At 43.8% G+C, this 24,404-nt stretch overlaps 1 long non-coding RNA gene across 1 annotated transcript in view; it reads left to right on the top strand.

Annotated features, from left to right (window-relative positions):
• Positions 1-12: 12 nt before the first annotated feature.
• The window catches only part of LOC109370874, a 38,962-nt gene continuing 14,570 nt past the window's right edge, over positions 13-24,404 (top strand). Inside the window, exon 1 of the long non-coding RNA XR_004161925.1 lies at positions 13-24,404. This exon is cut by the window's right edge and continues 13,145 nt beyond it. This is a non-coding gene — a long non-coding RNA (uncharacterized LOC109370874).

The raw sequence follows: 24,404 nt of genomic DNA, 5'->3' as shown, positions 1-24,404 counted from the left end.
TTTTTTTTCCCCCTCCAAGCTCCTTCTGTAGGCTTTCTGCCCGAGTGCATCTTGGGATTTCCCTTTTGCTGAATGAGCTGCTTGTTCAAGAGGGAGGAAGTGAGGTCCCTTCTGGATTAGGAGGGGATGGGGGAGGAGGGCGGGGAGATGGCCTGTTTCATATGCAAAGTGCAATGAACTGGGGGGGAAAAAAGCAACAAAAAACACATGGAAACCTATTTAACAAAACCATCCGTGTCACGGGCTGGCAGAGGAGCTGCTGGCTTTGTTGGGGAGAAACCTTTTAAAAATGAGATAAAGGTGGTTACTTTTTTTTTTTTTTAATACCAGCTGAAGGAAATAAATAAATGTCTCCTTATGGTAGGTTCCTGTGAACAGAGCACGCAATGAACTGATGTGATACCAACCTCCACAGCAGTCACGAGCTCACAGAGATGTCTGTTGTGATGTATGCTTTCCTAAGGTTGGAATTGAGGGATGGCCACCATTCTTTGGTCTTCCACATCAGTATCAGCTGTGTGTAATTTGATTTCAGTTACGTTTCTTCTACTCAGCCAAATAAATATTTAGCAAAAGAAAAAAGGAACGTGGATGTTCCAATGTTAACATAACGTTGCTTCAGTTGGGAGCAGTAAAGTCTGTGCAACAAATGGTCAGTCGAGGGCTGAAGCTGTTTCTTTTTTCTGCATTGATGTTTCCTCATTGAGGATCGAATGGAAAAGTTGCAGTGATGCAAAAAGTATGGAAGGCAGTGACACTTATTGGGCATCCTTGGAGCAAGACTTTGGAGGACTGGTGTCGTCCTCTGCACTTTTGGTCATTTGTTAGCAATGCAGATGGCAGATATTTGCGTGTTGTCCTTGACTCTAGTTGATCTTGCAGAAATGAATATTACTGTTAAAATAGCAACTGCTCAGAATTAGCTGTCACGTTTTGATGTTGTTTTTTTTTTTTAATAAGCTGAAAATCTTAGTTGAAAACTGCTATTCCTTTCCAAAATCGACATTACTTTTTCCTGTTACTCTTGGTTTATTTCTTAGCTGTCTTCTGTACAAGGAAGGGCTTGTGTAATGCCCGAGCCATTCCCATTCCTCACTGAATGATATGCAAATCTAGTCAATTAAGCAGGGGGGATTTAATTAGCAGTTTAAGTTCATGTGTGAAGTGTCTTGCTTTAATTACTTAACAGTTTTGTTGCAAATTTGCTAATTTTTTTTTCCTCAGAACTATCGAAACTGTGATATTTTTTTTTTGTAACGTTTTCAAATAGTGAGTATTGCCCAGCATGTCTGACCTTTGTACTGCTGTGCTGTGCGTGTCCCTTTAGTTGTAAGGGTCTTTTCAATGCTGCGCAGAGAAAGCAAAGCTATGTTTATTGTTTCAGAACAATACTTCAAAAAAAAAAAAAATTTAGGATTTTTGTGCTAAAAATTTGGATTGAAAGGCTGTCTGTTGTTCCTGCTCTCCTAGCTAGATGATACCAGTGTCGTGGTATCTGTCTAACTGCCCCGTGTAGTTGCACTGCGTTATATTAAATGGTTTCTTTTGTCCAGACAGAACTTGAAACAAGTGGCTTTTCTGCATGGCTGCAGAACATCAGCATGTGGCTGTGTCAGCGTGGCTGCAGTGATGGAAGTAACCCAGTGTTACAAGAAACAGGTTTGTGACAGTGCAGAACTAGGGCTGGTTTTTGTATCCCCATCTTTTTATTTGAGATGCCTGAGCATGTGAGAGGGGGCACCATTTACTCAGGTGATACTGCGAAGGCCATCCCTGCCTTTCTGAGTCACCTGTCAGGGTGGTGTTGTCTTGTGGCCTTGTTTGGCTTCTCAAAACGCGGAGGTGATGCCGGGAATAAGAGGAGACATGAGAAGAAGATGGATTGATTTCTGTGACTTCTTCCCTTAATAACCCCAAATCACATGTTAATGCATCTCAGATATGAGTACACGACTGCACTTTCCTCTGGCTCAGCACAGCAGATGGCCCAGCTGAGGCTCCTGGCGCCCTGCAAATTGAGTATAACTGGGTACAGATCTGCTGTTTGGATACCTGTTACCTGTTTGCAAATAACATTTATCCCAGTGATAGCAGATACATCAAAGGTAGATCTGAATTGCAAAGTAAAGTTTATCATCTGTTGTCATTCAGGCATGCTGGCTGTGGAGAACTTCCAGCTTCCATGCACAGCCTGTAGGTATTTCTCTCTTCCTTGCTCTCCACCTCCTCTCCCTAGGTTGCCATATATCAGGATGCTGCCATAAATGCACATGAACAAATAGGAATGGTAACTCATGAAAGGTTTGTAGGATATTTAGCCGTGAAGCACCATGCTGTAATGCAGCATATGATTTGGAAGATGCTGGTTTGGTACAGAGAACTTCCTCTGAGCTCCCAGCTGCAGTATTTTAGATGTTACAGATATATCATTTTACACATTGCACTTCACATGGAAGTCCAGAGAAAAATTTAGAGAAACATCTGTCTTGTCTGTCTTCAAAAGCATCTTTAGGCAGTGGTCAGGTGATAAGTGAAGGAGGTGAAGAAGCTAATGTTATTACATGCAGATCTGCCATTATTTAGCAGCCCCAAGGCTTGTTTCTTGCAGTAGCTGTAGTGTGCAGGCAGTGATCCCGTGGTGCACTGAAGGCCCATTATGGTCAACTGCAGCTTGTTTCTGTTGTTTGGAAAAGTCACAGCAGAGGATGCAGGAGGTCAAGGATGGAGAGTGCTGGCTGGCAGGGTTTGCTAAATGAGCAAATTCTCAGGAGTACATCTGGTGCTGGGAGGCTCCAGCAGCCATTCCTTAGGATGGTAGATAGTGTGGCTTCTGAGGCAGCAGAGTTTGTATTGCAACTGGACTCCTGCTGTAAGACTGAAGCACTGTGAACTCTGGTATGCTGAAAAGCCTTTCTGTAGTGGACTGAAAGCGTTCCATCTGTTTTGGTGCATAAGAGCAGTACGCTGGCTGCAATTCCTTTTGCTGCTCATTGGCTGCAGTTGTGTGTGTGTGTGTGTGTGTGTGTGTGTGTGTGTGTACATACATGCACAGATGAGAGGCTAGGAAGGAAGAAGAACAACATTTGCACTTAAGCTCCAATGCTCCACAAGTTTACAGGTACTCCTCAGTCACTGTTTTAAAGTATTTCTTTATTATTTGGCTTAAACTTTGCCAACACGCATAAAAATTTTCCTCATTTATCTACTACAGTCTTCAGTTTCACTGTAGGGTTGATGATTGAGTAGTGGCAACTTCACTTTAAAGCTTTTAAACTGGAAAATGGGGTTTTTACCAACGAAGGCTTTTTGAGAGAGATGGATAAGAAACTGCTGCATTAGTTTTAGTGACTATTTCCTGCATCTCTGCACCTTGGATAGATTTAAATAATTTAACAAATGCACAGATACTGGCTGTAGTAGCAGTGCAGTTAAAATCACTTCAGCCAGCAACCATCCAGGCTGGGCAAAAGGCTGCAGCATTTGGTTGAAGGACCCTGTTTAGAGACTCACCATGGTACGGTGTGTTAAGAAATTCACCCCATTAATAATTCTTTTTATAAAAACAGAAGAAGCATTTCTAAACCAGTGCTCTGTGTTTCGTGCATCTGCTTTTTATGAAATGCTTTTGTGAAACAAAGCTGTGTTAGAAATGCAGATAAAAGTTACGCTTCTGACAGTCTTTGCCATCTCCTCAATAGTATCAACAGGGATCTCAGCACTGTAATACAAAGTGCTGCTTCCTTTAACCAAGGAGCCACGCTGCATTTTATGTAATCCTGTCCTGGTCCCACTTCCTGATCTCAGTGTTAGTGGGCCAAGGAAGCAAAAGTTAACAGCAAACATGGAATCTCCTGGCCTGTTTTGGTTTCCAAGCAGAAGCAGAGATGTTGTGATTTAGAAACTTCTTTGTACTTGTAAAAATAATGGGATGTATTAATTCCTTATTTCTTTCTATGCTTTTCCAATGTAGTTTCTGGAGATGTTTCATTCAAATTTATTATTAATCTTCTTAAGAACCCGTGTTACCACTGGTCTATTTTTAATAGAATATCTTTCCTGTTTGGCCAGGGCAGCCCTTTTGTTGAACCTCCTTTTGGACTGTGTTCCCATGTGCTGTGAAGGCGCTGACACATGACCTCGTTACACATAGAAAATCCTAAATGTCCTGCCCCTTGCCAAACCTATCACAAAGCTACCCATCACCCCCTTTTCAGGATCCCAGATGGTAAATAGCAGCAGGAGGTGAAAGGGGAGCTTTGTCTCCATTCTGAGTCCTGTTTTAAGTATTCTGTGTCTGTCTGTTTCCCTCTGCTTTTCCCACTCTGCCCATAAATTAGCAAGCCAGCTTTTCTGACAAGGAAAGACAAAATGTCCATAAGCTGCAGTAACATCACCTACTCAAGATAACGTTTTTGAACATTCTTCGTTTTCGTTCTATCTGGTTGTGATCTCCTCATTTGGGTAGAGCTGCTCTCAGGCCTGCTTGCTGGAGTATTTAGGGCAATGCTGCTTTGCTGAGGATCAGGCTGCAGTTCATAGCTTCTGTCCCAGCTTCTGAAAGGAGCACATCCTCACAGTGACGTTTACCTACACCCTGGGTGGCTGGGCTCTGGTGATTTAAAAAAAAAAAATCCTACAAAGATCTGCCTGTCTTATTGTCTTCCTAAAGCCCAAGCTGTAAGGGAGGCAGCAGTCTGCGCTTGCTGGGATGCCCTGGGAGCAGCTGGCTTTATGAGCGTGCAGGGGGTCAGCAGTGAAAGGAGTGGGGACATGGTGAGGGGATACTGCAGCCCAGAGCCATTGCCTGCAACTCTGTGACTCTCTTCAGAAGCTGGGCTTCACTCCTAGAATTCACTGAGCAGGATATTGTCTGTAAGCACTCTTCCCATGGAGTTTCCCTATGTGACAACAATTTCCCCTCGTTTTGTGCAGGAAAGCTGGCTTGGGCTTTTGTGCAGGTGGAAGTACGAGCTATGCTGGTGTCACTTCTGGAATAGTCTTAGCAGCATCTGCTTGTATTGAGGTGATAACATTCAGCTTGGTGTCTGTGATATTTTTTGGTGTGATAGGTGTGAAGGACATACAAAAGCTTTATCCATTAATCATCTCTCCAATCCAAGGCTGTGGTAGTATTTCCTATGAGAAGAGGAAACTGTACTTTTTTTCTTTTTTTTTTTTTTTTGCTCTGCTATTTACCTGCAGTTATACTGTATAGGTTTGATGGCTTCTGCTAAGAAATGCTGATTTATGCTAGCTGAGCACATGCCTTTGTTTGTTGGGGACAGGTTGTTTTGTTTCCATTAATGAAGGCCCTGCATTCTCTTTAGCCCCATCTAATTCCAGGAACAACCTGCGATTGCCCGACCTGAGCTCTGGCAGCTCTGTATGATGTTCGTCTTTTCTCTGACCTCGGTGCAGCTGGGAAATCAGAGACTGCTGAAATGAAATGCTGAAAGTTTAATTAATTTTATGGATTCCCTGTTTTTTGTGCATCTTTATTTTAAGCTGTTGAATATTAATATGGAAAGGGGAGTAGGAGTGCAAGGTCTGTTTACTGTCTAGTACTTGAAAGTGGTTTCTTTTCTTATCCAGTTGTTTCATTTTATGTTAGAAATACAGTTGTATTATTCCCAGGTTCCTGCACAGTCTTAAGATGCCAAGTGAGTGTCAGCAGGGATGCTGATGGGAGGGATTTACAGCCATAATGCAAGCGTTGTGGCTCTGAAACATAAGAGTGACTCCACTTTGAACATGAATTAATAAACTTTGATATTTAAGTGTCGAGAAAGATTAAGAAGAAGAGAGTGAGGAGCTCCTATGTCTTTTGGCTCTGTTTTTCTGGGTAAGAATGCTCTGTTTTCCCCATTGCAAGTTAATTAGTACAGTGTTTTTTTCCTGCTCTGGGATCTCCTGTATTTCTTCTGACCTGTAATTCTCTGTATAGTCATCAAGTAGAATAGATCTGATGGGCTCCGTTCTGACACGTTGTGTTTTGACAGCACATTTTGTTCATACTGAGTCAATACTTTTGAAGCTGGATTGCTTGGTCACTTTAATTTGACATATACCTAGTTGCTGCCAAAACTCCTTTTGGCTTCTGCCCTAACACCAGCCTACTGTTCTGTCACCTTTTCTCACTGTCACTGGTGCTTTTATGGCTGCACAATGTGCAACAACTCACCAGGGAATCAATCTGCCTGAATTAGTCATTATATAAAGGAGAGTTACAAAAATTAACAAATGTGCTGTTGAGTGTACAGAATAAGCCAGTCAAGGTGGGTTGGCGGGTTCATTCACTGGCATTGTGTGTCATTTGAGATTGCCAAAGGTATGAAATTTTCAGATAAAATGATGGTTTACATGTTAGTGCTTTATCCTGAAGTACTGACAACCCAGGGAACAGACTTGTGATGGTGAGAGCGAGGATGAGATGGAATCAAGCAGTGCTGCTTCAGCCCCAGCTTCTGTCATCTGTGAAACCTTTGTGTAGTGGCTGTGGCTGCTGAAGATTAGGTCAGTATCTTTTCTTTAACACCTTATTAGGCTGTTGCTCTAAACCGTGAGCTACTGTGAATGTATTTTTCTCTCTTTTTTTCTTTTTAAGGCTTTTGGTGGATGAAGCTCTAAAATGAATAGAAATAGTGTCTCCCTCTTCCTTTTGCCTCCTACTTGCCGCTCACACACACTCAGCCCTGGGGTCTTTTCTTTCTGTGTGGTTGGCAGAACAGAGAAAAAGAGAGAGAGGGAGACTGTCTGGGCCCCTGGTGCTGTCATGAGAAGAATAGTTGTGCTGTTACCGCTAAATCTAAAGGGACAAGCTGGGGTATGTATGCTGCAGCAGCCAGCGGGCTGAATTAGTGGCATTTAGGCACTGCTAAGAGGCTAATTGAGTCACTGGTACTTGCTGATTAAACCAGCAAATGGAATAACGTATGGATATGTGCATGTTTGTGTTTGGGTCTATGCTCTATGAAAAAATAACGTTAGGTTTTCTTTAACCCTTTTGCTCAAGCCACTTAATAGCTTAAGGTACACCAAAGCAGCTATATAAATATGAGGAGGTCAGTCTTATTTTATTATTTTCTCCCTGCAATATTAATGGGAGGGCACTAACACAGTTCCTTTACTGGTTACTGAATTGTTGCAGCTGAAAAAGTGGAGCGTTGAGCGAGCCTTTGGTTTAATATGGGGTATTCAGAGTTGAGGTGACAGAAGGGAAAGAACTGAGGCTGTCCTCAAGGGATGTGGGCACAGAGGTGAAGCCTTTGTTGGAATCTTGGTTGGAATCCATCTCAAACCACTCCACCTTCTTCAGAACTGTGTCAGTAACACAGCTGGTGGCTGCACCGCTGCTTCTGGATATCTCAGCAGCAGTGCATAAACAGTTGTCGTATATAATGATGAAGATTATAGCATAGCTAAAGAAAATGTTTATAGCTGGGTTGTAAGGGGAATACGTAGAGAATCTGCAAAGCTGAGCTAAACTTTAATATACCCTTGCTGTGTATTTTGTAATGCGTTGTCGCTTCTGAAATCTGCCCACAGACTCAGGCCCAGCTTTGCTTTTGCTCACAGTGGTTTTTATAATGATTGTGGCTTGTTTAACTTCAGTAGAATTATTCCTAATTTACAGCACTATAACTGAAGAACAGAATTAGATTCTTGTGTTTTTCTTTGAAGTGTGCAGTGCTCTTAGGGAGGCTGTTGTGCTGAGGGCATATTGCTCTCAGTGATTCTTTTTAATTTTGTTTTTAGCTTTTAAGAAGAATGAGACACCTCTCAATCTAAACCAGAAGGACACGTATGAAAAAATAGTAAGACTCATAGAGGCGAATGGTGGGTTCAGAACCTTGTGAGTCATTGCAGGGAGATTGACAGTTTGGGAACATGAACGCGGAGGAGTGAGGATGGGATGCTCAGGGGCTGATGAGATAAGGGAATCTATAGAATGTCAGCAGAGGGGTCAGCAGCAGCGTGCATCTCATTCCAGAGTTAAACTCAGGCATTGGGAAATGGCATTCCTTGATGGCAAATACGATCTGACAGTTCTCAGCTAGCTACAGTGTTCTCCTCCTCCTCCTCCTCCACCCTCCCTTCAGCCACATATCAGCGGATGCTTTGGAGATCATGTCTGTTCTTGCCTTCAAAGCAGCAACAAGAAAATATTTAAAGCCACAAGCACACCTTAGAGGTTCTGCAGGGTAAGCCAGGTTAGCAGTTTTGTGTACTTGAAAAATTACATACTTATTTAGGCAACTCAGTTTCTAGTGTGGTCAATCTGTTTTATCTCCTATTCAGAGATTATTGAGCTTTACTCTAATTTTAGCACATAACTGTTGTCTTCCTCCCTCTTCTTTCTTCCTTTCTTCTCTCCCGTGCACGTGAAAGAATTTCTTTCTGTTCTTGGGCAGGCCTGGACTGGATCTGCTCCTGGAATTAACTACACAGGAGTTCATTCATTCCTCCTCTCAAATTACTTGGTGCTTGCTAGGTATAATTTGTTCATGGGTGGTGGGGAAGGAACTGTCCTCCCCTTGTTATTACCAAGGTGCAAGGAGCTAATACTGCTTTAGTGGGCAGGGCAGGAGACTGAGTCAAGAGAACTGTTTTATAGTCCCAGCTCTTGACACCATTTAGAGGGGTGACCTTGGGCGAGTTACTTCACTTTTCTGTGAAACTGCAGCAAGTGTTTACCTCCCTGCCCAGCAGGGCTGTTGAGAGGATTTCTGTGGATTGTTTTACATACATACAGGATTATGTTATTATTGCTGAGTGTTGTTTTTTATGAATATGTATGAAAGGCACTGGGACGTTACCTCACCTTAGGCCTCACACTCAACTCATTGCAAGCTTGTGGTTGCTGTGAATTTATGTAATGGAAGAGATGGAAGAGATTAGGAGCATTATCCTCAGAAGCTCTTGATGTTCTCAGAAGAGAAATTGGTGAACCCCGTTTCTCCTTCTCTAAGTAGCTCTCTGTTTTTTATCTGACTTTGTCTCGTTGCTGGCATTTGGGACATGGGGTCTGGAGAGGCTCCTATCAAACCAGAAGTATTATTTTTCTGTAGGCTCTTTGTGAGATCCTAAAATACAGCTCTTCTTGCGATGGAGAAAGGAGGAAATAATGACAAAATATTGTGCTGTTTTATTTTTGAATCCTGAGCTTGTGGCAAGGGAACCAACCACACTGTGGAGGTTGCACAAGTGCGGTCTCCAGGGTATCACTGGCGGTGTCAAGGAAAACTTCCTCTTTTAATCAGTGCTGTGGTGCAGCAGTGCTGCTGTGGATGAGTGGGCATAGCTGGGAGGCAAGGAAAGGCCAGGAGGGTGTGAGCCTCATCTCACTTCATCTTTTACATGAAATGGGGAAAGGGCAGCACTGCTGAAGAGGAATCATTTTCCTTGACAGAAACTGAAATATATATATGACCGTAAGCCTGCCTTCCATGCTCTGCATGCAGACTGTAGGGTTCTGAGGCTGAAAGCGAGCGCAGGGTGACTCAGTATGGCTGTGACCTCAGCTTGCCCTGATGCCCCAGTATGCAGTGCTGCTGCTGCCCAGGCAGGGCTGTCCAACCTACTGATGTTCTGAGATGCCATGTAAAGATTGAGTGGGTTTTTTCTTAGCGTTTTGTGGGTGTTGCTCCTAATCTCTTCCAGTGTTTCACTTTTAAGTCATCTTGTCTGTTTAAAATTAAATAAATGAAAAGGCCTCCATCTGACTGTTAGAGAACTTCATGTTTGAGTTTACAGTTGTTGAAAAATAGACATGTGAGTACAAAGTGCTTTACGGTAAATGTTCCAGCCTTCTAGTTCGTAGGTCTTCTCAGGTGACTTGAGTCAATTGTATGATGACAGCTATCAAATAGCATCTTCTGTCCCAGTTGCCTAATGACAGTTATCAAATAGCATCTTCTGTCCCTGCCTGGAGCCAGCAAGCTTAGATTTTAGTCCGTTGAGTTGGCAAGGCAGGTCCAGGTCAGACAGAAACCTGTCAAAAGCAATGCTTTAAATAAATGCCTATGCCTCTTTCTCCTGTTCTGCCATCCTTTAGTTTGTGCTTTTGGGCAAGGTGTTAACAGTCATTTCTGAAATCTCACCATATTTCCTGCACACGCTTTGAGTATAACTGAATAAAAAGCAAGCTTGTGACATCTTCACCAACCAGTGTAGGATGGATTAAGCACGAGAGGCAAAAGTTGCTTCCCAGAATCCAGTAACTTCATTTTGAGGCTCGGGAGAGTTTTGCTGTTTGCTTGTGGCTCCATGCATGCTCCTTTACCCCCAGTGCAGCTGTAATCCAGTCGGATGGCTGCAGTTGGGGTGACCTGTGCTGAACAGCAGCTGTGGCACAGCCGGTGGGGATTGCTCAAAGGAGTGAGACATGGGGTTAGCCTGCTCCTTTGCCTGCCTTGACCCTCGCTCTCTTTTTCCTTACTCATGCTCTGCTTTGTATTGCAAGGATGGATTTGCAAAGTCTTTATGCAACTAATTCATTTGAAAATTGCATCATCAGGAGGGCTCCAGGTTGAGGATTTGACTAAATCAAAACTTTCTGTGATAACCTAAAAGTTTCACACGAGGCAAATGCTGTGTTTCCTTGCTTTAAACACAAGCACACTGATTAGCACTTCTTCTCTGCATTTGTGGCTGACTTTTCACGTTGTCATATTCGTACTTACAGTGAGATATGCGTGTCACTTAGCACCTGATTCTCCTATGCAAAGGTCTTGTCACACAGCTTTCATCGAATGCATCTTTTTGTGAAGTGGGTGCATTCCAATATGCCCATAGCCATCTCATGGCACTTCTCTGTGACCTTTTTGCCGGAGTGACAAAGGGAGTTCCACCCGAAGCAGTCTGTGCATTCATCGCTCATAACAATACCTGGGGAGATCTTATCTGGGTTTGATGTTGGAATTCTTACGTTTGAAAACAAGAGGGGAATTTGAGTGTGGGGAATTACTCTATATTAAATGTGTTTTCTTAATTTGTAAAGCATTTGAATAAACGCTGGCGTGAATGTGCTGTAAAAGGGTAAGGCTGTGGCAATAAAAAAATGCATTTTGCAAATTTTTGCACTGTGAAAGGGCTACTTCTAATGGAATTGAATTGTTTAGTTGAGACAGCTCTTGCTGGAGAAAATTAGAAAGGCTTCATTCCTGTCATAATGAAATTGGGTCATTGTCTTTTTTAACTGGGTCATAGGAGTTTCCAGCATGGGAGGCCTCTTGCCATGTTTGATGAGGGCGAGGTATGGGAGCAGCCTGCTCTGTTAACCCTTGCAGCAGGGCTCAGCTCTGCTCCGTGCCCTGGGTGGGAGGGAGGGGGGAGCTGCCTCTCCAGGCACCATGCTGTGTGCGAGCCGGGCTGGGACTGTTCTGGTGCACATCCAGAGCCTGGGCTGCAGGCACCAAGGATGGCACAGTGGAGCCCTCGAGCCTCCCACGTCACCCCTGCGGCTTGGCTTCTGCTGTGGCCAGAGGTCCTCCCGTCCTTCACTGAAGGAAAGGGAGAATGCTGAAATACAGAACTAACTACAGTGCTGTGGGGTCTTAATTCACTTACCAATTTCAACAAATCATGCTTGAAAAACATTTTGTTGCTATAGCAGTATGTGAGAGGTGGCTCCCGCCCTCACACCACAGGGAAGGCTTTCAGAGATACTGAGCTACCCTTCTCGCATTTGGGAAAGAAAGAGTCTTCCCCGTTTGTCTGCGCTATGTGAAAAGCAGCAGTGTCTGAAAACCAAAACAAAAAACCCCACAGCACAACAACTGGCCTCCTTCCATGAGCCGACCCTATTTCCAGCCTGTCCGCCACGGTACCAGGGGCACGGGCTGTTATTGAGAGGCTGCTCTTGTACATAAAGCCTTGTGATTTTTGTTTAGAACCGTGAGTCTCCTAGAGTTCAGCTCCGCCGGAACAAAATGTTCAAGACAATGCTGTGGGATCCAGCTGGAGGTTCAGCGGTACTGCAGCGTCAGCCAGATGGAAATGAGGTGCAGAGGGTTGCAGGGGTGGGTGTGGGGAGTTCCTTCCCTTTAAAGGGAAAGGAAAACAATAGTGATTCTGAAATACATGCGTTCACGTGTATCTATAGTGTTAAATGCTAACCATGGTAGGCATGTTCTCATTCAGCTCAGTGCCAGTAAGATGTCAGTTGTGCTTTGTGTGTGGTTGTTACAGTAAATAGGGCAGAGACTGCTCTCAGTGAAAAGCCCGTGTAACTCCGCTGATTTGGGATGTACACTGACATAACTAGAGCATAATTTGCTCATTGCCTGTGATTTTCAAATGACCCCAGTGAGTTTGTGTGTATGGCTGGACATGCCTTACACTGGCCTGGTTTTCTGGAAGTGCCAAACTCATGCATTTCAAAAATCACCAATATTCAGAGATGCAAATAACTTTTTTCAAATTCTTAGGCTTTAGCACTGATAGCTCACATTTTGTCCTCTGTCTTTTATTTCTGCTGATGTGAATGAGCATGCTTATGAAGAGCTGGTTACAGAGCAAGGTTTATGAAGTTTTTTTGGCCTCTTTTTTTGGAATTGCTTTGTTTTGTGGAATGGCTGTAGTGATGTAATGCATCATCAGTTCAAATAAGATGGTAAGTGAAACAAAGCTTCCAACTCCTATTTCTGCATGTTGACACAGTTGAAATTTTAGATATCTTTTGGCAAAGCAAAATTTGATATGAGAAAAGTAATATGACATAGAACCTTTGAAGAAAAAAACTGTAACTGTTCCATTTAATCTCTGGCAATTGTAAACTCGTACCACTGAGCCTCTAGCTTTGTGAGAAACAGGGAGTGCATGTAGCTGAGTAGTGGTGCTGTCCAGGAGCACTGAAATGAAAATGGGTGGTAAGGAGGGAGGAAAAAAAAAACCCATTTGAGAAATGTCACCGAAGTTGTTCATATTGTTTGTTTTTCTATTAGTTTTCCATTTGAACAAGCAAAAGCAGAACTACCTGAATACACATTCAAGGAGCTAGTTCTGCTTTTGCAGAACTTTTTCTCCTCCTGCTCTTTTATTGGCATATTTTGCTCTTTCCTCTTCAAAAGGAGTGGTCAGGAGGTTCAAGTGAAATTTATTTGAGAAGACTTGAAATACTCCTTGGCCCGTTCCTGTAAGCATTCTGGGTTCAGCAGTAATTTGTACAGCATTTCCAGAAGTGCTGTGATCTCCTGCATTGTGTTTTGGGAGCATCAGATGCTAATTCATAATGCAGTGAGGTGGGCAGTGGTGCAGCAGCACTCATTTCTCCTAGGAACATCCTGAGGGAAAGAAAACTGCCTATAAGGAAGGGAAAACCTTTTATTTAAGGAGAATGAGGAGAGAAAGCCCAGTGGTATTCTGTATAGTGACTTTGTCTGGGAAGGATCTGTAAGGAAGAGGAAGTCTCTCTTCTGGAATGTTTACAGATGGTTCTCCAAGGAAGTGAAGACTTAGAATATCAGAGTTGGCTGTGGTCATGTGTTGGATGCTGAACTGTTAATTAAATTACAGCATAGATCCTTGACCAAAGCTTGCAAAAGTTTTCAACACTCTTTCATCTGTGCCCTCGTATCTTCTGGGAGCAGCTTGCAATTCAAGTCAGATACTGACGGATGTTTAAGACTTTCAAGCAGTGTGATGTCAGTAGCAGTGAAAAAAACAGACAGCAATTTACTGGTGGCTGGTCAGGGCTGGGAAAGCCCATGCCCCTCCTTTAAAAGTCCCTCTTTTAGAGCTCTCCTAAACATGAAGTTTGCAGACTCATTCACTACTCATCTAGAGAATGAATGTCTCCTTTCTTCTCCTGTGTGTGTTCCCATGGTCTGTGTGATCATAAGTTGCATTGCTGTGCTCCATTTTCCACAGCCCGTGGCTTCCAGGCTTTTGTGTGGCTTCTTCAGAATTTCACAAGTACATCACAAGATGCTATTTCGGGTGGCTGTAGGATAAAGAGCACTTAGATCTTCAGAATGCCCTTTGCCACATTCCATTAGGCCTGTGAGGTACCCAGAAAGCAAACCAAAGTCTCAGTAACTCTTAGTCCAGCACATTCTGTTTTACACAGATGTGATCAGAAGATGCTGCTTCATCTTTTTGCAGCATTTATCTGGAGCTGACGCTTGTGGTGGCACCTCCCCATGTAGGGAGGCTGGCTGGCAGCCCTGCTGTTCCAGGAGGGGCCGGGGTGCAGAAGTACCTGCCTGTGAGCAGCTGAACCCAACCTGCTGGCCTCAGCTTCCCGTTCTGTCATGCTGCATTCCTGTCAGCTCCCACTCCCGCACAAAGCTTATGCAACTGTCTCTGAGGCAGAACAGGGGTCACTTCAGGCGGCTGTTTTGATCTGGTGGTGCCTCTTCTCCTCTCTAACGCTGTCTGGAAGGATTTGTTAGATTCTTTTTTCAAAAGAAGAGGCCAGGCACGCAGGCACTTTCACGCACACACATCATGCTGCTGCGTTGGGATTTAAGGGCAAATGGAAGCCAGGGCTTGACAGGAGGCTGATTAGGAATACAATCCTTTCACAGTGCTTTGCTTTTGCATCTGAAGAGACTTCTGTGTGCTCAGCATTTAGATTTGCTGCCCCAGTGACATCACACGCTGTCAGCACTGCGGCTCCAACGGTACCACCAGCAGTGCTCTGCCTTTCCTTCGTAGCTTGCCCGAGCCTATTGGAATCATTTACATATGTTAAACAGCCATTGTGTGACCCTGTGACAAAGACTTTTATTTTATCTGCGTCAGAGAGGAGTAAACTGAGATAGGGAACGACCTGGTGGCTTGTCTGTGGCCACGCAAGATGTTATCTGGGGACCTTCAGTAAGAACCCCAGCACCCAGGCTGTGCTGTACTCTGGGGACACGCTCAGCTCTTCCCCTGGCACACAACCTGGAGCAGGGAGTCCTCGCCTCTTGCCTCGAGTTCTGACCTCTCTATTGTGGCTCCAGACTTGCAAATAGAAGCTGGGTGTCATGACCACCAGCCTCTGTTTTGAGGCAGCAAACTGCAGCGCCAGTGCCCAGAGGGTGAGTCGATGAGGACGTTGATCTGCCAGCTTCCAGTGACCTGGTGCAGCCTTAAATCAGCCGAAGGTAGATCTGGGAGCTGGTCTGTGGCTCAGCTCCCTCCTTAGACACTGCTAGAGCATTTTTTTTTTGGTAGCTTTGGTCAGTGCAGTGCTAGTTAAGGATATTCTCTCTTCATGCCTCTCCTATCCCTCTCAGTGTTGGGGTTTTCAGCTTTGGAATAATTCCAGGAGAACATCCAAACAAAGCTTCCCAAAGTCACTCTAAATCATCGTCATAGGAAATGTTTCCTGCGTGCTGCTGAAGTTATTTAACGACCACTTCACTCATGTTTCCCTATCAGGCAATTGTTAGTGCTTTTATGTGTTCTTAGTGTATCTGGAAACTGAACCAAATGTGATCAAAGCAAGCATCCTGGTGATCCTGTGACACTGTGGGGTCTTGTCATCTGTGTGGAACGCCCAAGATGAGCCACAATGAAAGTGATAGTTGCTAGAAAGAGTACGTAGTTTGATGGGATATCATAGGGTATGACCCCTGCCTGCATGGAGCTGGCAGTCAGCTCTACAGTGGCTGTCTCTGGGGTTAGAAAGAGGATGAGAAACCTGAGGAGGAGGTGAGAAAGAGCCCAAACCAGACCTGTGACAAAAAGCTTTTCTCTTCAACTATATTTCCGGTGTTGGGGTGATTCTGTGCTGGAGACAGTGTAGCTCTTAACTCACCTTTGTATGTCAGTGCTGGCATATATTATAACTGTATATAAATAATTAAGATTACGTCTTAATTCCTGTGTGCTAAATTTGTACAGATTCTTATAAAATTACAATTTTGGTAGAAAATGAAATACACAAACACTTCAGAGATCCACTAAGATAAGAGAAGCTGAGATAATGCATACTGTTCACATTATTTAGATTATATATATATTATGAAAAATTGTGAGAAGAAACATGTTTTTAAGAGGTGTTTTCTGTAGTGCACAACTAGATGCAGCTTCTCTCTTAGCTTTGCTTCTTCTCTTCTTCCTCTCAGTCATTTCCCAGGTGTAAAAATAGATTTATGCCATTTCACTTTGGCGATCCCAACTAACAAGCATATAAAGGAAGCTTTGTATCTGAGACTTCTTGTCTGCTGGGATGTAGGTTTTTCTCTTAAGGGCCGCAAAGTAAGTCATTGCCCTTCCTTAGGAGGCAGTTGGGACTGGTCAGAAGCATGTGTAATTTTATGTTATATGTGAACAGCATCAGAACTCTACCCTGCAAGCTCTGTTATGGTTCCTTGCCATATAGATTGACACATGATGTCAATTGGAGTTCTAAGTTGTTTGTGTTTTTTTTGTTTTGTGTTTTTTTGAGCAGCTCACACTGTTAATGTATGTCAGGAACACCTAGACCATAGTTAGGTGGTAGGTAAGACTCACCTTAAGACCAGCTTTGTTCCACGTGCTCCTTAGGGTGCTTTGCCCTGACATGCAGCTGTAGCCAGTATTAAGCAGATAGCATTTCTCCAGAATTTCGTGAACCTAAAAAATTCTGAAAGTTTCATATGTGACTGGCTTATCTCAAGCAATGTACAGCTCTGCTTTTGCTTGAAGCAGTCATTTCTTTCCCCTCAGTGCTTTTGATGTGCTGCCTCTGAGCCTGCCTTCATTTTCCCAATAAGTGCCTGATTTGTGTACTGCTTTGGTGGTGGTTTGTTTGTTTGTTTTTCTTTTACTCGTTTGAGTGGCTGCATATGGACTTTGGAAATGCTGTACTGTCTTGACAGGTGAGAGAGCAAATGTAGCATTAGGAATTCCTCCTTCCCCCAGCACTGCAGCAGGCAGCTGGATCAGGAGCTGCTTGAGTCAGTAGCAGAAGAAAAATAGACCTTAAAGAAAATCCATATGCCACACTTGGCCTGGTGAGATGTAGGGAAGACTTATTGCTGCCCTTTGTGCACACGAAAAGATGAAGCAGGATCTTGTTTGGTAACATGGAATCTCTTTATAGAAGTAGAAAACCCAGAAACCAAACCTCAGTGCAGGAGAAGAAATGTAAAAGTTTGGATGGCTATCAAAATAGCTCTGAGCTGCATTCAAAGCAGAGTTACTTGGAAACATAAATTACAGGGGACAATTAAATAGCACTAGATTGACAGATCATGATGTTCTTTCCCATATACAGTATTTACTTGTAAAGTGGAGGCTGTGTTTAGCTCTGGTTCCCCCCTCAAATTTTATTTCAACTTTGCATGGGAAGAGTAAATGGCATTGCATGTTATGAAGGCTTTCAACATACGTGTTCTTTGCAAACTAGAATTTAATGAATGGTGCTTATAGAGAAGATGTCAAAGGAGAAACTGAACCTCTTAGTTGTAGCAAGAATTGAATGTAAATCAGAATTGAGTGTAAATCAGCTTAGCGTGTCTTGCTGTTTAGGAAGCCTTAATTTCATATTCCTTTCCTTGAGTTCAGGAGGAACTAATTTGACTGGGCAGCGTTTTTTCTAATTTGGACTGGATTCTGGATGTCCCTTTACTTTGCTGAAGAAAAAAGTAGGGATGCACATGTAAATTCCTGACCTCTTTTTAAGACATTGATCCTTTTGGTATCCACATTCCACATGCCCCTCTCTCAGAAGGTTTCCCAGCACACTGTTAATTAATAAAAGACACTCGTCTTCCCCCCCCCACCCCCCCCCCTCCCTGGTGTTAACTTATAAGCAGAATGTTAACATTGCATGTTAAATCAGTAAAGAACTTCCTTCATTTTTATAAGCATTTTCTGGTATCCGACTTTTTGGCACTATTGGAAGAATTCATGTGCTCTTCGTTTAGTGCTGGGATGTCAGTTACATGCATGCAGTAGGAGGGATGTTTCAGCCCTTCTGCTGGCCAGATGCTAGGTGGAAAAAAAAAAATTACAAAATCCTACATGAAAAAAACAAGAATTAGAAAAAACAAGAACAATAAATAGACATCCTAAGAATTTCTGTTCTATATAGATTTTATAACAAGTAGTAAAAGAGCACAGAATGGGCAGTATCATGAATCCTTTGTCATAGAAATGAATTAAAAAAACTCTGTTGTGGGAACAGAATTAGAAACCTTTCCATGCTCTGGAAGCAGGAAAGGAGGAAATACAAAGATGAAGCTGGATTTCCCAAAGAATTCAAGACTAATTTTAAGGCCAACAGATTTTCCCTCCCAGAACAGTGTCCATCTCCAGATGAAGAGATTAGCCGGATTCCCAAGGGAACCATTGGGAGAGCTGTCTTCATGTTCTCTGGTCGTGGTCATTACTGAACACTGGACTACACAGACCATTGAACTGATTTATTTTTGGGACTCGTTCACGAATTATTGGCGGTTTTAATTCTGTTTTGTAAAATGTACAGAAATATGTTTGAAGCTGTCTTAAACATACAAACACAGCGTGTCAGTTTTTGGGGAGAGATTTATTGTTGTTGTTGTTATTTGTTAAAGACTCCAATGTATTCTGTGTTATCTTGAGGATGCCTGCTGCCATCTGGGCTTGTTATTTAGCAGGATAAGATCAGGGCACAAGGGAAATAGAAGTAGTGAGCATTGCAAGGTCTTCTGGGACCGCGTGTTGGGTAGAGAATTATAGCAGGCCAGGATGAAGGCAGACAAGAAAATTAAGGCTTAACTGATGAGCCTGAACAGAAGTGGATAAGAAATTCTACCTGAATCGAGCATGGTTGCTCATTTGGCTGTGTAATTGTTGGCTTACTGCTAGCATGGGTGAATCTGCACCGCTGCTTTATGGCCGTGGGCCCTGCTGCCCTGGAGAGCTGGAAGCACTGCAGTCCAGCTGAGTGCATGAGGGCGGAATCCAGCCTGATTAAATATAGATAGAAAAAATAAAGGTGCCTTCTGAGCTCCTGTGTGAGCGTTTCCTTGTAAAGTTCACAGAAGTTAAAGATGTGTGTAATTGAGAGAAGAGCAGAGTTGTGGCTTTCTCTGGTTTTGAAAGGCTGAATTCTTTTTGTTTTCTTCCTTTCTCCTCCTTCCCTGCTCATTAAAAAGGCGCTATTTGTGGTCATTAGGAGGCACCCAGAGCAATTAGATCTAACTGACCTTCGTGATAGCTATTCAAGACAGAAGCTAAAACAGGATTGTATTGTAAACAACAACAGAAAGGGGGGCACACTAAACTTTATGGCGTGTTGGTATGTTGGGGGGGAAATTAGAGGATTATGTGGTCAGCATCCCTGTAAATCTTGTTTATCACTGATGTGGGGGAGGACACCATATCTGAGGGGAATCCTCGGACAGTGAGGTTGTGAACTTTGTGGTTTTATCAGTTAAAATGGCAGAGGGAAGAATGGAAGGAAAAGGGAATGAACTAACAGACTAAGGCCAAATTCCTCTGCTTTTGGAGTAAAGTGCCGTGGGCTGGTGCGAGAATGAAAAAACCCCTTATGAACTGGTGTGTAGGGAGGCCTCTCCTGAGCATCCGTCCAGCCCAGCGTGGTGGCTCTGAAGGCAGTCAGCAGCAGATGTTGTTGTGGTGTGCTTGTGAGTTGAGCAAGGAAGAGGACCTGGGGGAAAAGGATCCCGAAAGTTATGGCAGAACAAGATGGCAGCTGATGTATGGCATCATCCCTGCCTCACTGTGAGCACAGGGCCTGGGGCAGTGGGAGAAGCTGCTCTCCTGGCTGCCTCCTAGAGAGATTGTATACTTTTGGTCCAGTACAGGTCTTACAAATAGCTAACCTGCTCCTGCTTCTAAAGCTGGGCGTGAATTCCTTGCACAATTGAAACCACGGTGATACAAATGGGATCAGCTTTGAGGCTGGAAGGGCTGAGCGTCCTCCTGCAGTGGGACGGGCAGAGCGGGGCTCGGCCCCTTGGTTTTATGTGGGGTCAGGCAGTCAGCAGGGTGGGAGGAAGGTTCGCAGGCGGTGAGCCCACCATCTGGCAATCATAAAACAAGTCATCAACGGTTTTTGGAGGAGGATGGTGAGGAAACAAGCTGCAGACGATTGTCATGAGCTCGGGGCCCTAACACAGACACCTTTATGGCTGCTCTCTGTTCTGGTTGGGTGTCTGTAGTAGGGGTCAAAAGTTCAGGCCGTTCCCCCTGCATGTTTTTTCCTTCCAAAAGGTGGGATGTGGGCATTATGGGGAGCCGTACCACGATGGGGATCCTGGGCAGTCCTGGCCCTGTTGGTACCCTACAATACCTGCTGTATGAGGTAGACTGCCTAGCACAGCCTCGGATGGGGAGCGGAGAAATTAAACACAGCTTAACTGTGTGAGATGCTGCAGTGAGATGCAGCGGCCACGCAGCCTCCCAGACAACGAACTGGCAAGTGCAGGCTGTCCAGTTACCTTTTTTCCTGAACACAATTAGTAGCTTATAAAAGGTTGTTACGCCACTGTACCAGACCTTGGAGGGAAGCAACCAGATGAAGATTTTAGAGACTGCTGTTCAGAGCAGCATGCGGGCTGGTCTGAGAAGAACAGAAGCATTGCCAATAGAGCACTGTGGGGAGCACTGGCAGAAACAGGTGGCATTACGGGCAGGTGATGCAGCAGATCTGGAGGTGCTGCGAAATATACTGTAGGAAAGGAAAAGTTGGCATAGTTCTGTGGCTGCTTTTTTGCCAATTTGTGTTCTGTATGAGGTTGTAGCTCCTGCTCAGCTGCTCACCAGTGCTGCACCCACCTCGTGTGAAGGCTGGAACTTCCCGTTTGCCAGATGTGGCAGGAATCACAGATCCGCTTTGTGCATCAAAAGAATGCCGTGACCACTGGGGCCTGATTCTTCTTCTCATAATGAAAGTGAGGAGTATGAGTAACTGTGATGTGTGCTGCTACGCCCGCTGCAGGATCAGCGGGCAGGCAGAATGAGGTGCAGGGTATTGTAACAACAAGAAAAACTTAGAAATGTCTGAAACATTTGAATAAATGCTGTTCTGAAGCAGTCAGACCTGGTTAAAGTGAATCATTCTGTGAACTGTTCTAACCCCCCTCACAACACAGAGCCTCCAGATTAACAAATGTGCTGGAATGCAGAATGCACATCTGGTCTTCGTTACTGCGGCCCGGCTGTAATCACATGGAGAAAGCTACCTTGGGTTTTTATGTAGAAATGTTTGTATTATACAAAACCCCGGTTGCCAAGCGATTTTTATTAAAACGGCCAGTTTATGCTCAATGTAGTGTCCTGCTGAGGAGCTCTAAATACCATAAAATCTATGCACAGCGTCACTCCCATTGTTAGAGCTCCGTGGGCTGAGGGTAAGCAGTGCTTAGGGGATGGCTTGGCGCTATCTGAGCTTTGTCTGTCTCATACTTCGCTCATTGGAATGTCCAGTTGTTGCTGCCATCTTGAGAGCTTTGCCTGTCACAGGCTGGATTTGGAAGCTGGAACTGTAACCACAATTTTGCCTAAATGCAGCAGATCTGGGTGATGTGGAAATTAAAATACTGCTGGCTAAACTCAGTGCTCATGGGGGGGGCCTGTACTCTGAACTCAGTAGTGAGGAATCTTTGAAGGCTGAAGGGTTTCTTAATGATGCATGGAAGATTAGAAATGCATACTTAAAAATCCCAATTTACATGACATAATGGTAGAAGTTGCTTTGGAGAATTCTCCGAGGGATTTAAAATCAGTCAGATTTACAATGGGCTTTAAACATGCTTCTCATTAGAATACAGATCTGACCTGACCAGCAATGCTTTCCAGAATTTGAACCTAAAAGGGGGACTTGGGGTCTAATATGTACAGAAGTTTGGCTCGGTGAAACATGGTTAATGAACATAAGTGAAACTTCTTTCACACAACGTGCATTCATCTAGACATACTGGTAGGAAGTTTGAAGCAATGACTAGCAAAACTATACTTTTATTAATGTTTGCAAGAATCAAGAGATGTTTTGGTAGGTGAGGAAAGCTTCCACAGCATTTTTCAGTAACTAATACAGCCTTGAGTTAAGGATGTTATTTTGTGTTTCCAATTAAAAGCTAGATTCTTCTGTACAGTGAAGCCTAACAACTGGTACCAAAGGTCACAAGACAGGAAGGGGAAGAAGGAGGGCTGGTTTCGTAGCATTGTGTCACTCACAACTGTCTGCCGGAAAACCACAGAAACCTACCTTCATCCACACAGACAGCCAGTCACAACATTCTTGGGTGGCCAAGTGGGTTTTTCCTGTCCAGCAGTTCTGCCTGTCCTCATGCAAAGCACTCTCTTTACTCACCCTGCATTAACAGTGGGGGAACGAGGAGCTGTTACCAAATGTGCGCAAGTTTACGTCCTGCTCTGGCATAAGCTGTCATGATTTGGCTTGTTTTAAAGCACTGTCACACACAGAAGCAAGGACTTTGATAACAAGAAGGGCTACAGGTAGTCCATCTGCTTCCAGTGCCATTTCCTTCGTTTCACAATAGAGACGCTATTGCCTGCAGATGAAGGAAAACTGACGCAGTTCCTGTCCGTCCTAGCCAGAAGAAACCAAATGTTCTTTTCAGTTCAAAGTGGCACTCTGCGATGGCTTTCCTTGTGTTAATATTTCCTTCTGTGTTAGCACACTGAGTGTGCCCACTCAGGGAATGAGCTTGATCTTCAGGTGCTGTGCCTGTGGACACCAGGGTGTATGGCTGGTGAGTGGTGCATGGCCTGCACAATTTTACTGCTTACTTAGGAGCACGTGTGACTTGCATGCTGACCATGTGGCAAAAGTATCTCTAGTTGAAGAGCACTGGAATACGGCATGTGAAGTATCTGGAGGGCAGCACTTGAGTACTGCAGGCACATCTTCAGAAAAATGACCTTGTCCTCCCTGCTGTTACTCGGTTATGCCGTAGGGGAAAATACCTCCCTGATTGTCTGTGGCATCCCAGAACGTCACAGCCCTGCTCTGAGCATGGCAACGTGCTTTGATTCAGATAGCATTGCGAAACTGCTGTATTCTTCTTGTTTCAGCAGTGGTTACTCAAGAACTGTTTCATTAGAGGAGATCAGAGTTTGATTTGGGTGTACTCTGTTTCTTGAGTGCTGAGGAAGGTGCACCAGGTGCAGTATTATACGAAGGCAAACATCCAGTACCTTCATCCAGTACCTTCCCAGCACATCTTTCTGGGGTACTGCATGCAGATCCAGAGCTCAACCCTTCTTACTACCTCTTAATGGATTTTTCTTATGCAAATTCCTCTGCCTGCTTTTGGAGCTTTTAGAAGCTTTTGGCATCTGCGGTATCTTGTGGCAGTGAATTCCCCAGTTGTATGTGGTATATGAAAAACATCTCCCTTTGTTTCTTCCCCTTTTTCCCAGATGTCAGGGAACTTAGTAAGGGAACTTCCAATACCTTTACCTTAAAAAAAAGAACTATCTTTTTTTACTGTATTTTCTTTAAAAATTTTTACGAATCCCTGTTTATTGTGCTCATAAAAGCTGCACTGCAGTCTGTGTTTTAGGATGATGGCTGAAATACTTCCTCACACTAATTTTAATGCTTTTATGGGACATAAGGAGTGTGAGCAAAGAGAAGGAAGAAAGTGTACTGTGTGCTATTAAGTGTAACAGCTTGAGATAACAGGAACTGTGAAGTCTACCTTAAATCAAGTTTCTGGTTTTGTTGTTGTTTATTTGGCCAAGAGGTGAAAATAGTATTGGTGAGCATCCCAGCTGACACTGAGGCTCAGAGTGGGCTCTGTGTATACATGAAGCATTCAGCAGTTGGTAGAATCAGGCCCTGAGATCCTGCACATGTGGGATCCACCGCGTGCCCTGTCCACATGGAAGACTTGTGTTGTTTGTAATGTCGTTGGTGAGTTTAAACTCTTGCCCCTGGGTCAGTGCAGCCATACTTGGTGTGTGTGTGTGCAAGCAGACCTGGTAAAAATGGTCTAGTTTAGATCTACCTGTTAGAAACATCTTAAAATTAAATGCAAAATATGTCTCCATTGAGCTGAGTTTAGTTTGAAACTAGTGCAGCTTTTCAGTATAGGGATGACGTCAGTGTTCCTTTCCTCACGCACAGTTTAATTGCTCTCCTTTAAAAAGGAAGTTTATATCTCCAGCTGAGTGTATGCCAGGCTCCTGACACGCATGACAATTGAACTGTCTTTTTCTGCTGGCTATTTAACACCACTATTGGCACACAGAATCACGTAATTTGAATGACTTGGCCTAGCAGGAAGTGGTCTTAAGTGTGAAGATGAAAATACAGCACAATGAAGTTGCCTAGTTAGCATTTTGCCCTAAAATTCTTAGTACAGTGATAAATTAAAGAAATACCCATCTTGTTACTACATCCAATTACATCAGTGCAGTGAGGTGCTACTTTCTCTTCTTTTATACTGAATCTTCTCATTGCATTTATTTTATTTTTTTGTGTGTTACTGCAGAGCACTGTTAGAGCTTTA

Source organism: Meleagris gallopavo, chromosome 23 (assembly GCF_000146605.3).
Source record: "Meleagris gallopavo isolate NT-WF06-2002-E0010 breed Aviagen turkey brand Nicholas breeding stock chromosome 23, Turkey_5.1, whole genome shotgun sequence".
In the NCBI taxonomy this organism is placed as follows: Eukaryota; Metazoa; Chordata; class Aves; order Galliformes; family Phasianidae; genus Meleagris; species Meleagris gallopavo.
This window is presented reverse-complemented; position numbering and strand designations above follow the sequence as displayed.